We start from the raw sequence: 22331 nt of genomic DNA on the forward strand, positions 1-22331 counted from the left end.
GCAAACGTTTATTAATCACCTACTGTGTACATGGCCCCAAGTGGGCCTGAAAAGTCAAAAGCCAACCCAGCCCAATATGAGAAGCTTTGCTTGACAGTTAATAACCATTGTGGGCAGTGGCCAAATGAGTGGGAAGCTGTGGGCTTTTGTGCAGGGGGAGGCATGGTCGTGCCAGAGGGCAGGAGCCTCCACGGATCATTAGCTCACTTAATTGCTTGCAGTAGGCAGCTCATGCCAGCTTCCCCCAGAGACGCCCCAGGGGAGATAGGGGTCGCTGAGGTGGTCTGGCCCCTCCTCTGGGGCAGCTGGCACAGTCACCCCCACCCGTGCCAGGGAGATGTGCCCATGTGGACACAGGAAACAGGTCACAGCAGCAGGGGAGCTGAGTCTCCATTGTGTGGTTACAAAGGCAGCACAGGGCTCCAGCTGCGGGCTCAGGGCCTGGATGCCTAGTTTTGGGGCTTCCGAGGGTGAAGCCAAACGCTCTGCTTCCCCCAAGCAAAAGGGCTAAAAGGTACAACTGCTTCCCCAAGCTCCACTGAAACCGCAGCAGTGGGAGTCACGGAGTTGCAAGACAATTGTTAGGGTGGAGGGACACCCCTGGAGTCATGTCAGGGCTGCAAATAAGAAATGTGGCTTGCCCAGTGTGGATGAGGAAGATGTGCAGAGCCGGCCCAACGGCACCAACCATGACAGCGATGGTTAGTTTTAACTGTCAACCTGACACAACCTAGAGTCACCTGGGGAAAGGCTCTCACTGAGGGATGTTCCACACCGAGTTGGCCTGTTGCGTGTTTGAGGGGTTATTGTCTTAATAAGTTCAGTGCTGTGGGAAGACACAGCCTACTGTTGGTGGCACCATTTCCTAGGCAGGGTTCCTGGACTGTGAAAGCGTGACGTGATCAAGCTCCAAGGACCACTGACGAAGTATTGTAAGTGAGCTAGGCTGTGGTCCTCACCACTATCTCCACCGCTGACTTTCTCCAGGAGGGAGTAGAACCGTCAGATTTCATGCTGGGAGCTGCCCTGCATCTCCCGGACTTGGAGAGCATAGAAGGGCTTCCTCTCTGCGTTAACACCGGGAGCCCTAGACAGGGCCACCATCAGGAGCCTGTGTGTCTCCAATGCTAAGGGAACATGGAAATCCATATGTTGGCCTTTTAGGGAGCCGCATAGATGGCTGAGGCTCGTTAGAATCACAGGGGTGGGGTTAGAAGCCATGATTTTTATGGATAGAGGTGCCTCACCCAAGTTCACCCTCTGGCCACTCCTGTGCCCCGAGTCACCCAGTGTCTGAATTGTCCTCATAACCATAGGTTTGCGCACTTAAGCGGACAAGACCACTGCCTTGCAGGAGAAAGCTAGCTGGTCTCCATGTTTAGCCTGAAGGAGTGGGCTGTACCAGATGGATACGGTCAACAGCCGTGAAAGGACCCCCATTCAGGTTCCAGAAACCCAAGAGGCCACTCCCCCAAGGTCAATAGTCTCTGTGGCAGCAAAGGGGTCTTAATCAACTTTTCATTCACTGGGACAAAAATACCTGAGGAAATCAATGGAAAAGGAAAAAGTTGATTTCGCTCATAGTTTCAGAGGGTTCCATCCACTGTATGGATTTGTAACAGATAGAGGGCAGTTGGTGGGAGCTGCTCACCTTATGGTAGCCAGGAAGCTAGGAAGAGGTGTCCTTCAAGAGCTGCCTCTGCCCATCGGACTTCGCCACACTCGCATTCAGCAGGAGCTCCTCAGTGGCTTAATCCACCAGTGAGGTTAGCGCTCTGTCTAGCCCCATTTCTGCTACTAAACCACCCTGACGAAGAGCACTTAGGAGAGGAAGCATTTATTCTAGCTTAGCATTCCTGGCCACAAAGTCATGGCAGCATGAGCTTGAGACAGCTGGTCACATCACACCCATAGTCATGAGCGGAGAGAAGTGAGTGCACGCATGCTTGTGCTCAGCTCAGCGACTCAGGATGCCCTGCTTAAGGAATGATATTCCCACAGTAGCCTGTGACTTCCCTTAGCATCCCCAGAGTGGAGATAATCCCTCATGGAGACTGTTGATGATGCTAGGATGTGCCCAGTAGGCATCAGCCTCACGCGCCCCTCCCCTCACCACAGCACCACCTTTGCGCACGGATGCACTGAGTGTCAGCCCTCCCACACGGTAGCTCCAGAGGACAGATCCAGGCTGGAAGGAAGAAACAGGAAGTCAGTGCCAGATCCAGTGTCTGCATCTTAGGAGGTCCAGGGCTACTAAAAGTGACTGCAGCAGGAGGAGTGACCCCTTACAAGGCGTGATGGGTGCTTTAGGAAGTGGTCTTTGTTCACCTGACCCTGAGGAGAGCTGAGGTGGCCTCTTGAGCCTCATTGAGATGGAAGAGATAGGGGCTAGGGGAGATAGCTCACCCACTGCTTGTCATGCAAGTCTGAGGACCTGAGTTTAGATGGATGGCACCCATGGAAAAGCCAGCACAATGGTATGTGCCCTTAATCCCAGCGCTCAGGAGGTAGAGACATGAAGATCCTTGAAGCTTGCTGCTCCAGCCTGTCTAGCTAATCAGTGGGAGACCCTGCCTAACTTATTAAGGTAAGACGCAGTTGAGGAAGGACACCAGATGTCAACCTCTGGCTTCTATATGTGAACACACACACAAGCACGCTTACATCTTCATCTGCCTCCCCCACACACAGGTGCACATATGTGAATTCATACACATCTACACACCATACACACAAACACATACTTTTTTTTTTTTTTTTTTTTTTTTTTTTTTTGAAGAAGGGACCTAGGTTGCTTGGTGGTGACGCACACCTTTGATGCCAGCACTCAGGAGGCAGAGGCAGGCGGATCTCTGATCAGTGAGGCCAGCCTGGTCTACAGAGCAAATTCCAGGACAACCAGGGCTACACAGAGAAACCCTGTCTCGAAAAACACAGCAACTAACAAGAAAGGGAAGACCGAATGGGAGTTATTTCTTCAGGGGATGTTGGGGGGCCAGGGGCCAGTGGATAATGAGGGGACACTGAGCTCCCATTGCAGATTGCTTCTAAGCATGATTGCTGGTGACATCAGACATCTGGCCCCAAACCTTTTCATCCAGGCCTTTCCCAAGAAAACATCCTGTGTAGGCACATCCCCCTCCTCACTCCAAGTTATCCCTCCCTGCCTCTCTTCTCAAGCCCTTCCTGCTAGCATCCCCCGCTACCCCCCTCCAGGAGTTCCCAGCTGTAGGGCTTCCGGGAAGGCTGTGCCCTGCCTCAAGGACATGCTGCTGTGCCCCCAAAAGCTCTCACTTGGGAGCTGGCTTGTGGTCCCAGCAGGCCCCTCACTGCCCAGTAAGTGCCTGTTGAATTTTCTGCTGTGTCTGGAGCTCCAGTTCAGAATGTGTTCCCTGGTGAATTAACATTCAGTATTTTTGTTTATTTGTTTGCTCTTTAACAAAAGGTTGTTTTGGTTTGAGATTCAGCAAAAATACACGCTGCATTCAGCTTCCTCTCCATTCAGGACTCACGAAATTAGTTGTTTTTCCAGTCTGTTCTGAGTCCTTGCCTCAAATGAGCCTCCAACAAGATAATGCATTTAAAAGCCCTTGGAAAAGTACCAGCCCCACGCACATGCGGGGTACTGTCGCCCTGTGAGCTCTCAGAAGACAAGCTCTGCAGCTGGCTCACTCCACACCCCGCCCCCACGCTGGGCCTAGACACAGGTCTAACTGGGAAGCTCCTACATAGGGTTCAGATGGGGAGGGGCTGTCTCCAGCTTAATGCCCCAAAGTCCAGAACTGTCTACCCCCAGAGGCATGGGGCTTGTGGTCCAGCCACTGCCAGGGGGGTTGGAAGGGAGGGCAGAGAAAACCAACATGCCTTTGAGGTGACTTGTCCATATACATGTTTAATCCAAAGGCCATTTTGGCTTTCTTTGCGCTGCTGTGCTCCTGAGGGTTTTTGAGATCAATCCAGGGAGGACGCTGCAGTCAGGAAAACAAACCCAAACCCCCATCTTAAAAGGTTCAGAAGCCTGGTTTGTATTCCCAGCCACAGTCAGAACACTAGCTGCCTCCAGCCAGAAGTCTCTGTTCTTGTTGGCTGGGCCCTGCCCCCTGCTCTCGGGGGTGGGGGTGAACTTGATTGCACCCCCCACACCTTTCCTTGTTTTTTATGAGCTGGAGGAATCTCTGAGAATCGCATCCACGCCAAGTCCAGTATGCCATTTAGTATACCAGTGGCATGCAGCTAGCGTCCTCATTCTCCAACATTTATTAACCACCACCTGCATGTAAGCATCCTGAACCACAGACCTCTCTCTTCGGATCGTCTTCCCATCGTGGGCCTTAGAAATCAGCTGTCAAGAGGAGCCAGAACTTCTCTGCTGCAGGCTGGAGAAAGCTGTGTGTGATGTCCAGGGGGCCTGACTGGTAGAAATGACAGTCCTAGGGTTTAACTTAGAGGCTGGCATTATCCCAAACATAGGGTACAACGAACTGTCACAAGAATAGCTAATATGTCACCAGCAGCTTTTGCTGCTTGCTAGACAGCCAGGCCACTGGCTATACGCTATAACCTTGTGCTGTCTGGCACCTACAGACACCCAGGCTCCACAGATCGCTGGCACCTCTATGCAGAGTGAGGGCATCTTACCTGGTAGAGACCATGCACTACATGGTTGCTGTTTTCATCCAATACCCTCTGTCATTTGTCCCACTCCACACAGGGCAGGGTCCCAAAATTTGAATGTGAGAGGTGAGACCAGTACACCAGACTGTGTGTGGCCAGACATGGCACTTGTGAACGCAGTCACCAATGAGCAAGTACCCAGAATGCTCTCTGTTTGGCCCTGGGCTCTGAGGCTCAGTTTCTGAATCTCTAAAACACAAAAGCTTCACGGCATTGTGTGTGCTGCTGCGATGTCTAGGACGTGACCTCATTAGCACTGGCAGCAGAAGGAAACACAAACAAAAACTGAGCTTGGTGAAAACTCTAAAATGTTGTGCATCCAAAGGACTGTGATGACTGGGGCTGGGGCTGAGGCCGAAAAGTGCTCGACGTTCAAGCATGAGAACTAGACTCCCATCCTCAGCTCCACATGCAAACGGGACCAGCTGAGCATACACACAAGTCCAGCATCTGGAGCCTGAGACAGACAGTCCCCAGGGCTTGATGGCCTGCTCATGTTGCTCAACCAGTGAGTTCTGGGCTCTGTGAGAGATCCTGTCTTCCCCCCAAAAATAGGGAGAGTAACTAAGAAACATGCCCAATGTCCACCTTGGTCCTACATACACATCTGCACCTCCCCACAGATGTACAAAGCAATGTACATACACACTATTAACGGAGTAAAAAGGAGAAAATATTTGTAAGTTACATATCTAATAAAGGACTGACCCAGAATACATAAACACCTATAACTCAAAATTATGTCGCAGAGCGTTGTCTCGCAGACACAAAGCCCTGGCTCCTCTCTCCCATCTCATTCTCCCGAAGCGAGACAGACCAATTTAGGTAGGCACAATGGCAGACACCTGTAATTCAAGCTACTTTGGAGACCGAGGTGGGAGAGTCGTGAGCTGGGGACCAGGCCATCTCAAAAACAGTGGTGGCAACAACAAAGCCTCCACCAAACAGCAACAACAGAAAACAGCCTAATTCAAAAATAGGCGAAGGAGTTGAATAGACATTTTTCCTAAGAAGATACACAAACGGCTAATGAGCACATGAAAAGATGTTCAACGTGACTAATGGTTAGAAAAATGCAAGACAAAATTACAGTGAGGTACAACCTCAGCACCCATTAGGGTGGCTGCTATGTAAGGAACCCAGAAGATAATGAGTCTTGATGAGGCTGGAGGGAAATTGGAGCCGTCACGCAGGGCTGGTATTTCGCATGGCGTGAGCGCTGGGGAAACAGCCTGCTGCTCTTCCAAAAGTTCAAGTACAATTACCCATGACACAGCAGTTCTCTTCTGAGTCCGTCTTCAGAGAAGGTGCGGTCTCAGAGAGAGGTGTGCAGGCCCACCATGGTAGTTGCAACGTTCACTCCAGCTAAACACACAAGCAAAGAGAGCAGGTGTGGATAGATGAGGGAGTAAGTGAAATACACGCAATGTGTGTGTGAAGTGGGCCGAGAGAGGCGGGCAACCCAGACCCAAGCGATGACTTGGATGAACTTCGACGCCATTCTGCCAAGTGAAGTAAGCCAGTCACCATCCCACTCACAGGGGTCCCCAGACTAGTCAGATTCAAAGTTGGAACTTGGATGGTTACTGGCCTGAGGGAAGGAAGGAGGGACAGTTAGTTCAATGGGGATAGAATTGAATTTAACAGGATAGGTGGAGTTCTGGAGATGGGTGGTAGGGATGGCTGCACAGTGTGAATGTTCTCAAAGGTCATACACTTTTAAAATGAGCAAGACGGTAAATTTTATGTTGGGTATATTTTAACACACACACACACACACACACACACACACACACACACACACACACACACAAATAATACATTTTTGTGTAGGCTGGTAAGACAGCTCACTTGGTAAAGTCCTTGCTGCCCAATCATGAAGACCTGGGTTCAATCCCCAGAACTCACATGTAAAAAGCCAGGCGAGGTGGCATGAGCTTGAAGTCCCAGAGCCGCGGTGGGGACAGGAAGAAATCTTGGACTCCAGCCTCAATAGCAAGCCCTGGCCAATGAGAGACCCTGTCTCAAAAAAAAAAAAAAAAATCAAGACACAAAATATGAGGTCGACCTCTGGTTCCCACATGCACATATGTGCACACATACCCGAGCACATCACAGACATGAACACACACATACAAAGACTAAATAAGGACTTTAAATCATGGGTGGTCTCTGGGCTTCCGTGGCAGGGAGGTAAGCTGGTCTGTGAAGAGTGCGTGGGCTTTGAGGCCAGCAGAATTCTGACCAACTCTGCCATCTTGGTCACTTTGAGACTTGAAGTTTCCCCCAAGTCTTTCATCTGTGTGGCGTGCCTGTTGATCTGCCGGGGAGCCATCTAACAAAGGACACACCCTTTTCTGTTCCCTACCTATCGACAGGGCACTCTTTCAGCCAAGGCCCTACCTGAGCTAGGCAGGGCGTCTCCAGGGCTCCCTCCTGGCATGGCTGAACATTTGATCAGGGTTACTGTGGCTTCCTTTCTCCTTAAATTAGAGAACTATTATGTGCTGGCTAAATGTTTACATGTTCTTGCTCAGAGCTACATTACTGAAGTGGGAAGTGGTCTCAAGGGACAGAGGCCAGTGCCTGGGTCTCAGGGTCTTCCCTTCCCAGCTGATGACCCATCTCTGTCCCTCAGCTCTGCTTCCTCCAGTCAGCCTTCACTTGGCCCTGGGAACTCCAAACAACATAGCAACACACGGGTTCCGTGAGACATCTCCCCCCCCCCCCCCCCCCCCGCCAACGGAAGGCATCATATCCCTCTGTGGTCGGGAGACATCAGGGTCTCCTTTCCTCCCACGCTATAAATAAATAGCTGGCAGATGTGGAGACGGCAGAGAGGGCCACGCCATCTTTCTCCTTATCTTTCAGTGCATTTTAATCCAGTCATCTGACAAGCAGGCATCTTACTCCTTCTCAGTGTCAGATGCCAAGAGACAATGTTGAAAAGATAATTTCCAGCTTCATGATGGTCACAGCCTAGCTGGGTGACGAGTGCTCATCAAATTGTCACACAAATCAAGACACTAAAGACTGCGACAGCCTCCCCAAAACCTCGGTAGGTGATACAATGAGGACATTTCGGAGACATCATTCAAAGACTAGGCAGCTGATGGGCTGGAAGGAAGGCTCAGTTGGCAAGAGTGCTTGCTGTGCGGGCCAGGTAAGCTGAGCACACACAACCTGGATGTGGAGGGAGATAATGGATGGCTCGAAGGTGTCCTCTGACCTCCACAAGCTTGCTACGGCACACGGGCACACACACACACACACACACACACACGTACGCACACACGCACGCACGCACGCACGCACGCACACCTAATTATTTTTTAAGGGCCAGCTAATTGAGCTGAGAGTACAGGCATGCAAGCTTAAATGGAGCAGAAGATAGAGAAAATCCATCTAGAGGGAAATGCATGCGCAGACAGGAAGGAAATGCATGCGCAGACAGGAAAGGCTGTAGCACGTGGGCAGAACAACGAAAAGGCCTCTGTAGTTGGAAAACTGGGAGATGAGGTGGGAAAGCGAGCTGCAGACAGAGATTAGTTTGCACTCTGAGAGCCGTGGAAGCCATCAAGGAGTTCTGAGCAGAGAAGAAGAGCTTGGCCGACAGACCCCACACCTGTGAAGGGCCCAGGCTGCACCTCATCAGAGGCTGTCTCCGCTCACCCATGTTCCTGGAGCCGGGTTGCACACCCAGGAGCCACTGGTGGAAGTGCAGGTTGTGTGTGGTGCATGGTTAGGGAGCCCGGTCTCTGCTCTGTTCCCCCAGGCTCCTCCTTACCTCCCCCCCTCCACAATAGGATTGTGCCTCAGTGATTCCATCATTCCCAACTTAGCCCTTGCTCTTGCAACTGGAGAGAATAGTAGGCCTGCATTGCACTCTCAGGAGGCCACAGGGGCCAAGCACGGTGTCTGTGGTTGTTGGGAAACCAGAAACAATGTGAACTCTCAATGAATGCAAAAGCCAATGGCCTAAAAATGCTACTGGGCAGAATGAAAGGAAAAAATGAAATAAGATGCTCAATCTTCAGTGTTGGCTTGACTGGACTTTGAATTGCCACGAAAATGCACTCCTGGGAGCATCGGGGCGGGGGGGGGGTGAACTGAGAAGGAAAGATGCACCCTGAATGAGGAGGACACCATCTCATGGGCTGTGGTCCTGGGCTGTACAGAAAGAAGAGAGTAAACTCCCTGGTGGCAGATGCAATATGATTGGATGCCTAAGCTCCTTGTCACAATGGACTGTTTCCCTCTAAACTGTAAGCCGAAACAGACCCCTTGGTTTTTACGTTGCTCTTGTCACAGCCATGGGAAGAGTACGTAACACATGCAGGGAGAAGCACGCTGCCTGAGCTTTGTCCCTGAAGATGCTCCAGTCCCTGGAACAGAAAGCCCCGGCTCCAGCAGATCCCACTGTTCTTGCCCAGAATACAAGTGAGCTGAAGTCAGGCTGCCAAAACACTTGGAGGTCAAAGGTCTGAGCAGTGACACCCTCCACCACCCAAGCCCAGGCTAGCCTCTGAGTGACACAGACAAGAGTGGGGCCACCATTTACAGGAAGATTCCAGGAGCTTACAGTGTGACCCTGGCTGAGCAGCTTGCTAGATAGAAGGAAAAAGCAGAGGGGCAGACTGAAGGCGCCAGGGAGGAGGAGGAGTTAAGGACAGAAGGAAAAGGCACAAGAAGAGGGGGAGAAGGGGCAGGAGGGTGAAGAGGAGGAAAACAGAAAAAGAAGAAGTCAGGGTGGGGAAGGGAACACTAATATCCTCCAAAGGGTCTTTAACAGGATCCAGTCTTCAACACAGCGAAGACAAACATGCAGGATAAAAAGTTAACATTACTCAGGTAAACATGACCAATTTTCAAGAGAAGAAAAGCAAACGATAAAACAAAACAAAATGCAAAAACAAAATACCAGACAGCAACAATACAATGAAGCAGTAGCCACATGTAAGACGGTCTAGATGTTGAAATTAGCAGAGACTGAAGAGTCAACTCTCTGTGCAGTCTTTACTGGGGTAACACTAAAAATATTGATACAAATGGGGGAAAAAAATCAAAGTTTAACAAAGAAAACCTGTGAGAGCCACCGAATGTAATGTGGGCCCCGGGGCCGGGGACGACAATAAATGATGTGGACGTGAGAGAGCTGGCGCAGTCTCTGCAGGGTCTGGAGTCTGGTTCTTCTCAATGCACAAAGGTCATCAAGGTCATCAAGCCATCGTTAGCTGTGACAGGCAAATCATGCTATACCATGACAAGGGCATTAGCATCAGAGAGAAATTGGTGGGGTGAGGGGTGGCTGGAAAGGAACTGGGAACTTTTGTAAATGGAAAATTATCACTAAACTCAAAGGATAATTAGAAAGCAGTTAAATCGAAATTCTAGAATTAAGGAAAACAGTATCTGTAATAACGAAGCTGACTAGGGTCATGGCAGACTGAAGACGGTGGAGGGTGGAGTCAGTAAGTCTGCTCAAGAGCAACAGAAAGGGTCCCTGTCTGAAGCAAACAAAGGACTTCAGATCAGTGGCTCTGGGACTTGTGGGGCAGTGTCGGAGTGTCCAAAGGTTGTTCCTGAACTCAATAAGAAAAGAGAGATTGATGCAGAAAAATAATTTTACTTTTTTCTTAAATTGTATTTTAAAAATTTTTAATCATGTTTATCCTTGGGTGTCTAGTGCATGTGAATGCAAGTTTCCACAGAGGCCAGAGGTACTGTATCCCCTGGGGCTACGGCTATCAGCGGTGGTGAGCTGCCTTTCACACAGCTGCTGGCAGCTGAAGTCAGGCCCTCCGCAAGAGCAGTACATGTCCCTAACTACTAAGCCATCTCTCCAGTCCAATTTTTCTCTTCAAAAAGTTTTTAATGTAGGGCTGAGCCCTTGTGAGTTTCCCCCTGTCTATGTGACTTGTCTATTGGTGTTGTCCTTGTTCAGCTCATGTTTGGCAGCCACGGTGAGATGCTGAGAGCTAAAGAAATAGCCTTTCCCAGGGAAGAACACACCAATTGGTTATCCAAAACACACACACACACACACACACACATACACACACACACACCAATTATTGAAAAAAGAGGCAGCAAGAGCAAAAGGATATGAAAGGATTCGGAGGGAGAAAAAGGGAGTGGAAAATGACGTAATTATATTTTAATCTCAAAAAACTATTACATTTATTTACTTATTTAGTATGTGTGGGAGGGGCAAAGTACATACTTGGAGGTCAGGAGATAATTGGCAGCAATCGTTGGCTCTTTTGTCACTTTGCAATACCCACCTTCATCTGCTAACCTTCCCCAAATTTGGCAAAGGAGTTAGTCTGCAGGGTCAAGCAGCTTAGAAGGCTCAACCAGGGTAAATTCAAAGAGACAAACCTGCAGAGGCATCATAAAGAAACCAACAAAAACCAAAGACAAAGACAGATCTTGAAAGCAGGTAGAGGCAAATTCTGGCTGGGACAGCAGGAAAATGGCAGATTCCTTATCTGAGACAGTTGTCAAAAGCTAGGATGGGTACCTTTAAACACATGATGAGAAACTGTCCGCTCAAGATTCTATACCCAGCAAAAATAACCATTCTAGAATGAGTGCAAAGCGGGAAGCCGGAAAGTGTGGCACTTCCCCCTGGTTGACACAAATCTGAAACAAAACATCAGGCTGCGGGGAGAAATGGGTGCTGTAGCTGAATAAAGCCCAGTGGACAGACACACATGAGGTCAGGAAATGCTGAACTTTGAGTGCGTATTTTAAAAGTATAGGGTACTATGCAGAGGAGGGAAGAGAAGCCCCTCAGTGAGGCTGAGCAAAGTCCAATGGAAAGCACACACACACAGCTGGTGCCTGTGAAAAGAAAGCTTGAGACAGGAGAACCCTGTGCTGTTCAGCTAGAACCACCCAGAAAAGGCTGCCCTGCACATCCAGTCTTGCTCATTGGTAACAGACAGGGGACTTACTTTGAAAGAGGGCTGGCAGCCAAATATCTTGGTTAGAAAGGAAAAAACAAAAACAAAAACAAAACAAAAAAACCCAAAAATGAGTCCTGCGTGTGTCTTGTCTCCAAGACCCAAAGGCCTCTCCGCTTTCCCTGGCTGAGTGACTAACAACCCTAGGAATCACTGGGGACCAAGATATCTGTGTGACTTAGACTCATTCAGAGATGCAGATCTACTTAGGTAGGCAGCACAAGCTGCAGGGAGAGGAGGGGAGACGAGGGAGAAACTGGGGGAGGCACAATGGGAACAGAGAGGAGGGAGAAGGATGCTGGCTGTGATGTGAGAGGATGTGGACAGAGAACCAGGGGCCAGAAAAGAAAACAAGGGACATTGTAGAGTAACGAAGGGAATGGTCCATGAGGTTGGAAGTGTGTGTACACTGACTGCCACCACATCCAATTTCAGACAAGATGGGGCATCTTCAGGGTGATACCGCTGTAGCAGAGCATCTGGTTTCATAAAACAAATACTACTGGACATACAGGCACAGATGGTCTAGACATAATAATGGTGGGTGATCTCACTCCGCTGATCTCATGGGAAGACTGGTCATTCAGACAAAACAGCCAATAAGGAATCTACAGAGTTAAATACCATCGCAGACCAGAAGGACTCAAACGTCTTCTGTCTACAGACTACTCCAATGACCAGCTAAGGGCTGATTATTCTCAGAGGTACCTAGAAAATTCTCTAAAATGCTCTTCACATTTTAAACCATAAAGCACATCTCAACAAATGCAAAAGACCCCAAACAAACCAACAACACCACCACTAACAACAAAAACAACCCTAAAACACTTCCCTGTATTTTTTTACCAAACCATAATGGAATACAATTAAAAATCAATAGTAATATAACTGCTGAAACAACATAAACATGGAGACCGAACAACATACTTTTGAATGATTGGTGAAGAATTAAATGAAAGCAAAAACACAGCTTACCACAACTTGGGGACCATTGAAGACAGTTCTAAAAAGAAAATTTATAGTGTTAAGATCCTACATTAAACAAAATTTCCAAAAGAGACTGAAAATAAATCCAGGTGACCCAACGCCCACTTCTGGCCTCCATAGGCACTGGGTACATACGTGGTATACAGGCAAAACATAAAGGAAATAATAATAATAATATAAAATTTTAACACGGTGGAAATGGCTACATGATCAAAAGGGATCTACAGGCTCAATAACATATCCACCATTATCCCAAAGATGTTCTTCCCAGAACTAGAAAAATAAACCTTAAGTCAAACGGATCACAAAAGATGCAGAATTTGACAAAGCAAACCTGAACAAAAGACCAGCAATGGAAAGATTGCAATGCCTCATCTTAAATTATAATATCTAGCTGTAGCAACAAAGACGGTGTGGGACCATCGCAAAAAAACCAACACACAGGCCAAAGGAATAGGGTGGAAGACCTAGAAATGAACTCTCAGAGTGACAGCTATCTGATTCTTTTGTGAGGGACAGTGTGTGTGTGTGTGTGTGTGTGTGTGTCTGTGTCTGTGTGTGTACTTCTACATGCATAGGTGTTTATTTGTATACATGCTTGTGGGGGCCAGAAGTCAATTTTAAGCATCATTCCTCAGGAGCCACCCAACTTGTTTTGAGACAGAATCTCTCACTGGCACCTGGGCCTCACCAAGTAGGCAAGGCTGTCCAGCCAGAGAGCCTTGCGGGTGGGGGGGGGGATCCTTCTCCGTGTGTTGTGTGCTAACACTGGGGTTCCACGCACACCTCTCTATGCATGAGCATCAAAGCCAAGCCCTCATTCTTGTATATCAAGTGCCCTACCTACGACTGTGTCCCTATAGCTCCTGGTTTCTTAGAAAAGGGCCAAGTAGCCTCGGCCCATAATTTAGGACAACTAGGTGCCTGCATGCAGAAGAATTAAGCAAAACCCCTGTTGTCACTCTGTAGCAAGGTCAGTTCAAAATGCATTACAGTCTTTAATGTAAACTTGAAACTACTGTGGGTAAACACCTTTAGACACAGGATAGATGACTACTTTCTGAATGGGCTCCAACAGCTTAGGGAATAATAGCAGGAATTGACAAATGGGCTTCATCAAACTAAAAAGCTCCCCACAGCAAAGGGAACAATTACCAGAGTGAAGAGACAGCCACAGAGGGAAGAAGATCTCTGCCAGGTACGAGTCTGACAGGAATCGATACCCAGATATATACAGTCCTTAAAAATTAAACAACAGGGGGCCAGAGGAGGCTGAGTGGCAGGAGAACACCAGGGGGCAGGGAATATTTCACGACCCCCGTGGAAGCAGGACCAGAGAATTCCACAGGGCTGGAGGATGCCAAGGGTCCAGAGGACACAGCTCAGGGTCAGAAAGCACCTGGGAAACAGGCCTGCACACTCATGGAGCCCCCGAGGTCCCTAAAGAATCTGGATTGGAGAGATGGATAGCTCTCGCTCCCCCTCTGCCACCCAGAACTCCATGGAAACTATGAGAATGGAAGGGTTTGAGGATTTCATCTTAGAGTCACAGAGCTGTCAGTACTTCATTCTGCAAGCATGCCTTTTATCTCTTACTTTTTTTAATCTATGTACACATATCTCTCATGATAGTTTTGCTTTTGTTTGTACCTTGCTCGGTTACTTTAGGAGTGTGCTCATGTTTCTACACACACACACACACACACACACACACACACACACACACACACACACACTCACCCCGGTCTGCTAGGTTCTTAACTATTTTAGTCAGCTCACACACTCTCCATCTTTTTCCTATTCTCTCTTTCTCTCTCTCTTCTTTCTCTTATCTGTATTTACTTCTTCTTTTACTTCTTTAAAACAGTTTAATTTTATTATTTTACATCTACAGGTGTTTTGCCTGCACGTATGTCTGTGTGCCACACATGTGCTTTGGGCCCAAAGAGGGTGTGAGATTCCCCTGGAGTCCCAGATGGCTGTGTGTCACCATGTGGCTGCTGAGATTGAACCTAAGTCCCCTGAAAAGCAGCTGGTGCTCACAACTGTCGAGCAGTCTCCTTTTGACCTCTTAGTTATAACTTTGCCCACTTAGCGATCCCCAAACCTACAGACCCCAAAAGTACCCAACGCTCCTCTCTTAGTGGCTTTACACACTCTCTTCTTCAAGGCTGATCGACCATTTCTCAAGCCTTATCGCTACACAGCCCCAACTCTTCAAAATTCATCTAATCCTTATTTTTACTTATCCCATCCCCTCCCACTCCTAATTTTCTTACCTAAAATATGGGTATATTCTAATCTGTCCTTGGTTGTTTATCCTCCAGTCATTTTTTTTTTTTATCTCTCTGTAGCCCTAGCTGTCCTGGAACTCACTATGGAGACCAGGCTGACCTTAAACTCACAGAGATTCATCTGCCTCTGCCTCCTGAGTACTGGGATTAAAGGTGTGCCCCACCACTCCCAACATACTCTAGTCTTTTTTTTTTTTTTTTTTAAATGTCTAAGGGCTACGGCTATTAATTAGCTATTGTGACAATTACATAGTGATAATACCAAACAGCTGTGGTTGCTCTCCAGTTAATACCCTACTCAGGAAATCTATACAACTTACTATGCTAGGCCCTTAGGGCTCCTGGACTAAGGAATTGCTTTCTGAATTACCACCTTCAAATCCCACTAGAACATTGCAAATACTGCAACCGAAAGAATATAGCTGACAAAAGTTAAGCCAAGCAAAGAACACCAGATACATAAACCCCAATCTATTAACTTAAGAAGCACAAAACGCCAAGACAACATAATTAAATTCCAGATGGAGAACTCAGATCATAGGTATGCTCAAAGACACAAGCAAAATCTGAATAAAATAAGGAAGGCGGCAGAAGACATGGGAAAGGAACTCAATGATGAGAGGGAAATAATCAAACAAACCCACCTGAGAGTCTAGAAACAAAATACAATAAGCCCAGTGAGAAACTCCATTGGTGGGGGTGGTGAGTTGTCTCAGTAACAGCACAGGTCCAGAGAAGGCAGAATATCTGAGTCTGAAAACTAGATGGGGGACAAGAATAGTGCAATAAAGTAAAGAATAAAGCAATGGCTGGTGGGATCGCCAAGATGTACGGGAAACTCTGAAAATACAAACTGCTTGAGTTATGGCCGTAGACAAAGGAGAAGGATCTTGTTCTAAAGGCATAGAAAGTATTTTCAAAAGAATCAAAGCAAAATTTCCCAGAGTTAGGAAATACGGTGTTAATTCAGATATAGGAGGCATTTAGGATACTAAACAGACAAGACCAGAAAAGACCTTCCCCTCCCCCATATCATAATTAAAACATTGTCTAAAGGAATAGAATTGATAGAATGCGTGGGAGCCATTAGGCTGCCTCACAGGATGCGTCAGGGAGTCCAACAATCATTATCTCACAACAGAGAGGCTGGAAATCCATGACTTGTCTGGTCCATGAGGCTGAATGGCTCAGGAGTTCCGACCTGGTGCTTGGGGCCTGGCAGACTGCGAGAGAGCCGCTGGGTGTCAGTCTTCATGGATATCCTGAAGATGCTGGATTTAATAAAGGGTGAGGCAACAGAACAGGTGAACTTGCCAGTGGGAGAGAAAGCAGGCAAAAAGCAAAAGCTCCCTTCTTCTAGGTCCTTTTATGTGGGCTGCCAGTAGAAGGTGCGACCCAGACTTATGGCAGGTCTTCCCACCTCAAATAATCAGATTAAGGAAAAACCCTCATAAGTTGGTAAAGCTTGGGTTTTAGTTATTCTAGAGGTAATCAAATTGACAACCCTGATCAGTCATTTCAAACAGTAAATATAGAGAACAAAAAGCATACATTGGAAGTGGCCAGAGAGTCCACTATGTCACACCACACTACACAACTAAAATTTTGGGAGCCAGAAGGGCTGGGAGCGATGTACTTAAAGCTCTGGAACATGACAACAACTGCCAACCTTGGCTACTCTGTCCAACAAAACCATCTGTCATACCTGAAGGAAATATAATAACTTTCCATGGTAAAAAAAAAAAAAATAGACCAAAGGTGTTTATGACCGCGAAGCCAGTTCAACAGAGAAAACTTGAGAGAATCCTGTAGACTAAAGAGTAAAAATGAATTTACCCATGAGGAAGACCACAAGAAGGACTAAACCATGCCAGAATAGTGAAAGAAATCCAATCATTATAAAAGAAACAAAATGACAGGAATCAATACATACAACCTTCAAGAATAATTCTAAATATCAGTGTTCTCAACTCTCCAATCAAAAGACACGGGCAAGTAGAGTGGATCAAAGCCCTGGAGCCGTCATTTCATTGCCTTCATAAAAATATACCTCACCACAAAGGACTGACACTGCCTTGGGGTGGAGGGATGAAAAAAAATATTCCAAATAAATAGACCTAGAAAACGAGCAGGCATCACTATTCTAATATCTGACGTCACACCAAAACTGGCAGGAGAAGATAATAATAGTCTTTTCTATTGATTAAGAGAACATTCAACCTTCTAAGAAGACATTACCATTCTTAAACACATAGGCCCCAACACAGTGCCTCCAACTTCATAAGATAAATATTACCAGTGACAGTGTCACCGATAAGCCCAGTACAACAATGAAGGGTGACCAGTATCCTATTCTCACTAACTAACTGATGATCTCAACAAAACCAAACATGGACGTGTCTGAATTAAGACCAAATGGATGTAACAGACACTACAGAATATTCCATCCAAATACTGCAGAATTTACTTTTCTCCTCAGCATCCCATGAAACTTTCTATAAAATAATCATCTTTTAGGTCATAATGCAAGTCTTAAGAAATATAGAAAAACCGAAATAATGTCTTATATCTTCCTGAACACGGTGGAATAAGACTACAAGAAGAGAAAATCAAGGACATACAGAAGCTCCTGGAGCTTAAACAACACACTATTGAACAATGAACAGATCTTTGAAGAAGTAGAAAGGAAAACCATCCCTAGCATTGAATGAAAATGAAAACACAACATACCAGAACCTATGGAACACAAGCTGTAGGCGCTTACTTCAGGAAACCAGAGGACCAGGCCAGAGAGGTGGCTCAGCCTTTCAAGGCCAAGGCTTACAACCAAAAAGACAAGAATTCAGACAACCAGACCTCTAACTCCAGGAGGACCAGAGAGCAGACAATTGAAACATTGAAAACAACCAAACAGAAATATTTAAAATGAAAGAGATGGGCAATCAAAATTTAAAAACCTCATTAATGAGCAAGACCATGTAGAAGAATGAATTTCAGGGATGGAGGACAAAGTAGAGATAATTCAGACAGACATATATAAGGGGGGGGTGAGGGAGCATGAGCAAGATTTCCAAGAAGCCTGGGATTTCATGAGGGCAAACCCAAGAATGTAAGGTGTAGAAGAAGAAGTAGAGGTAAATTCAAATGGAATAAAAAGACTTGTTGAATTATAGCAGAAAATCTGAGTTTACAGAAAAAAAGCAGACATCCAAACAGAAGAGGCACATGAAACTCCAAATAGACATGACCAAATAAGAAACTCTGCATGACACATTATAGCCAGGATATCAAAAATACAAAGTATAGAAATAATTCTCAAAACAGCACGTAAAAAAAGTCAGCTCATACACAACATCAGAATTACCTGAGAATTTTCATCAACAACCATAAAGCTGAAAGGATGTGGAAAGAAATATTCCCAGGTCTAAAATTAAACAACTGTGGCCTAGAATTCTATACTTGCAAAGCTGTCTTTCAACATCAATGAGGAAATAGAAGCATTTCAAGATAAACACAATTAAGGTCACTGGTGACAGCCAAGCCAACACCACAGAAAATTCTTAACTGACTGTTTTATAGGGAAGAAAAAGAAAGATAGACTTATTTGTGTGATTATGAAAGTATAATCTTATGTAAACAAACTAGATTTAGGGGGGAAAAAACCAACCATGTCTGACACACCAACTCAGCAAACCCTCAAAACTAAATACAAGAGAAAAATAACAATAATCCAGAGAGAGCATCCCCAAGACATTCATATGAAATAGCTAACTCCTTTTCAAAACCTTCCATGCAAATGGCTACATCTCACCACTGAAAAGATACAAACAGATTGTATTAAAATACAAGAACTGACTGTATGCCACCTCCAAGAAACATATTTAGCTACCAATATAGTCAACAATATAATATCAAAAGATGGAAAACAAACTACCATGCAAACAGAAAATGCAAACAAGTGGCATGGCTGTCTTTGTATCAGACAAAGTAGACTTCAAATCAATACCAATTAGAAGAGATAAAAAGGCATACTACGTATTAATCAAAGGAGCAATTTCTATAAGATATTACAATTGTGAACATTTATCTATCAAATATTGGAGTCCCTGATTACCTAAAGCAAAAAGGGTGAAAAAAACCATATAGTTTTAACACAATGATAGTGGAGACTTTAATACTCCACTCTCATATTTGGACATATTTCTAAACTAAAAACAAAGGAACTTCAGAGCTTAAATACACTATAGATAAATATCACAAGGAACTTTTTCCAAAATTGATCATATCACAGGATGTAAGTTAAGTCTGAACAAATACAAAATCAATTACAAAAATTGAGATAATTACTTGTGTTTTATTAGGCCATAATGAAATAAAACTAGAAGTTAACAATGAGAAACTACAGAAGCCATAAAAATAGCCTCACACTAAGCAGAACATATCTGACTAAATAGTGAGTCATCCAACAAATCAGGAAATTTACAATGACTAGAGATACGTGATAATGAAAACACATCCTATCAGAGCCTCAGGAATGAAGCCAAGGCAGTCCTAAGAGGGAAACTTACAGTGGAAGTGCTCATATTAAAAACAAAGCCTTACAGAGAGCCGATAAACAACCTAATGATGCACCTCAAGGATTCAGAGAACAAGCACCAATTTAGAAGACAGTAGATAGTGAGGAATACTAGATTATCAGTATGAAATGAAAGATTAGGAAAGAAACTAATGAAACAGAGATTAAGAGAACAATACACAAAATCAACCAAACAAAACGTTGAGTTTTTTGAAAAAGGTAATTATATTGACAAACCTTTTATCAAAGTTATGGACAAAAATAAAGAGGAAGAAAACACAAATTAACAAAATTAGAGAGTAAAGGACATTATTATAAAAGATGCCAATAAAATACAGAACATTGAGATTACTATAAAAAATTAAGCTCTAAAACATTGGATAACTCAGAAGAAATAGAAGAATTTCTAAACTCATATAATTTACCAAAATTAAGCCTAGAAGATATATATAACTCAAGGAGTGTCATTACAAGCAATGTGATCAAAGCTATAACCAAAAGTATACCCCGGAAAAGCCCAGAACTAGGTGCATTCACTGATTTTTCTTTTCTTTTCTTTTCTTTTTGTTTTGGTTTGTTTGCTTTTTTGAGACAGGATTTCATTGTGTGGCTCTGGCTGCCCTGGAACTTGCTCTGTAGACCAGGCTGGTCTCAAAATCAGAGATTTGCCTGCTTCTTCCTCCTGAGTGCTGGGTTAAAGGTGTGAGCCACCACTGCCTGGCCTCACTGCTGAATTCTATCAAGCTTTCAAGGGAGAGCTCATACCAATTCTTTTTAACTTGTTTCATAAGACAGAAAGCAAAGGTACATTACTAATCGCATCCTAATGTTATTCTCATATCAAAACCAGGTAAAGACACAACAACAAAGAAAACTACAAACAAATTTCTTTGATGAACAAAGATGAAAAAATTTTTCAACAAGATATTCAGAAACTGAATTCAGAAACACACTAGGAATATTAGACATTACAAACGAATGAAAGAAAGAAAGAACAAAGAAAATGCTGTGGGCAAGATAGTGGCACATGTTCTTGATAGATAGTTGATATGAAATACCCAGTCTAATGTGACCAGTGCTGCTCACTCCTGGGCTGGAGGCCCTGGGTGTTAAAAGAAGTGGGCTGAGCAAGCCATGAGGAGGCAAACTAATGAGCAGCACCCCTCCAGAGTTCCTGCCTCCAGGTCCTGCCTTGAGTTCCTGCCTCCAGGTACTTCCTTGGATAACAGACTACACATTCTAAAATGAAAGAAACCTTTCCCTTCTCACCTTGTCTTTGATCGTGGTGTTCATTACAGCAATAGAAAACTAACTAAGACAGCAAGGAAATGAAGCCAACCTAGTAGTCGATGAACAGAGAAATGGATAATGGATTTCTGGTATGGATATAAAATGAAATATTAGTCAGCTCTCAAGAAAAATAAAATCACAAAATGTGTAGGAAAATTGGATGGGCTTAGAATGTATGATATTAAGATTAAGTCACACGGTCTCAAAAAGAAAAAAAAATAATCCATCATGTGTAGATCCTAGCCTGCAATATATATACATATATGTATATATGAAAACAAATGTACATGTGGGTACAATAGAACATACAGAAAGGAAAACAGGAATGGGTAAATGTTAGGTGATGAGGAAGGACACCCTAGTCATGGAAGAGGCTCTAAGGCTAATTGTTTGTCTAGTTTTAAATTTTTCATGGCTGTGTGTGTGTGTGTGTGTGTGTGTGTGTGTGTGATATATAAAACTGTTTGACAGTGAAAGTGTAAAGTCCAGTGGGAAGCTCCATGGCTTCAGAATCGCAGCTCCAACAGGAGTTCACTGAGAAGGATGGATGCTTTGCTAACTGTGTAGCTGTTTGTTAAGAAGGACAAACTCTGGGTCTGTCCAAATTAAAAACATAAAGTAAATAAATCAGAGGGAATTGAGCAGATGGCCCAGAAGTTAAAAATCAAGCTCTGCTCCTGCAGAGAACTTAAGTTCAGTTCCCAGCACCCACACTACCTACCACCTGTAACTCCATCTCCAGGGAGTCGGATGGCCTCTTCTGGTCTCTTTCTACACCCAGACACAGGTGGCATTTACACACACATACATGCCTACACATAAATAAAAATAATTTTAAAGTTAAAACAGTTTCATTAAAAAGAAGAGAGAGGGAGAAATCAGAGAGATTGCAAGTGAATAGTGATAAACTATAAAAGCTCTTGCAAAAGAAGAAACAAAGGACCAAAGTCACTAGAAAAAGAGAAATCAGTAGGATTAGGTTAAAAGAGAATGTAAAATCTCAATGGAAAAAAAAATGTTAGTTCTTTTAAAAGATTAACAAACTCTTAGCCAAACTAACTAAAAGGAAGAAAAAAGAGATCCAAATTAATAAAGTAGGAAACAAAAAAGGATCCATTACAACAGATACTGATAAAATTCAAAACATCATGAGGTCTTGTCTTGAAAATATATATTCTACTAAAGTGGAAACTCTGAAAGAAGTGGATTCATTTCTAGATACATATATTACCAAAATTAAGCCAAAAGGAGATTAAACAGTTTGAACATACTGATACTAGACAGTGAGATTGACACAGTAATTAAAAATCTCCTGACTAAAAATGTCCAGATGGGGATGACGTCACTGGTGGGTTTCATCAGGCGTTCATAGGAGAGCTGACAGTAACACACCTCAGGCTTCTCCAAGGGCAAGAGAGCAGACACTACTGTGTTCTCCATGTGAAGCTGCTTTGGCCTGATAGCAAAAGCAAACTAAGACGTAACAACAACAGAGAAAACTACAGACCAGGTTCTTTAGTGAACACAGTAGATGAAAAAATT

The sequence above is a fragment of the Acomys russatus genome, chromosome 4, assembly GCF_903995435.1.
Source record: "Acomys russatus chromosome 4, mAcoRus1.1, whole genome shotgun sequence".
Lineage (NCBI taxonomy): Eukaryota > Metazoa > Chordata > Mammalia > Rodentia > Muridae > Acomys > Acomys russatus.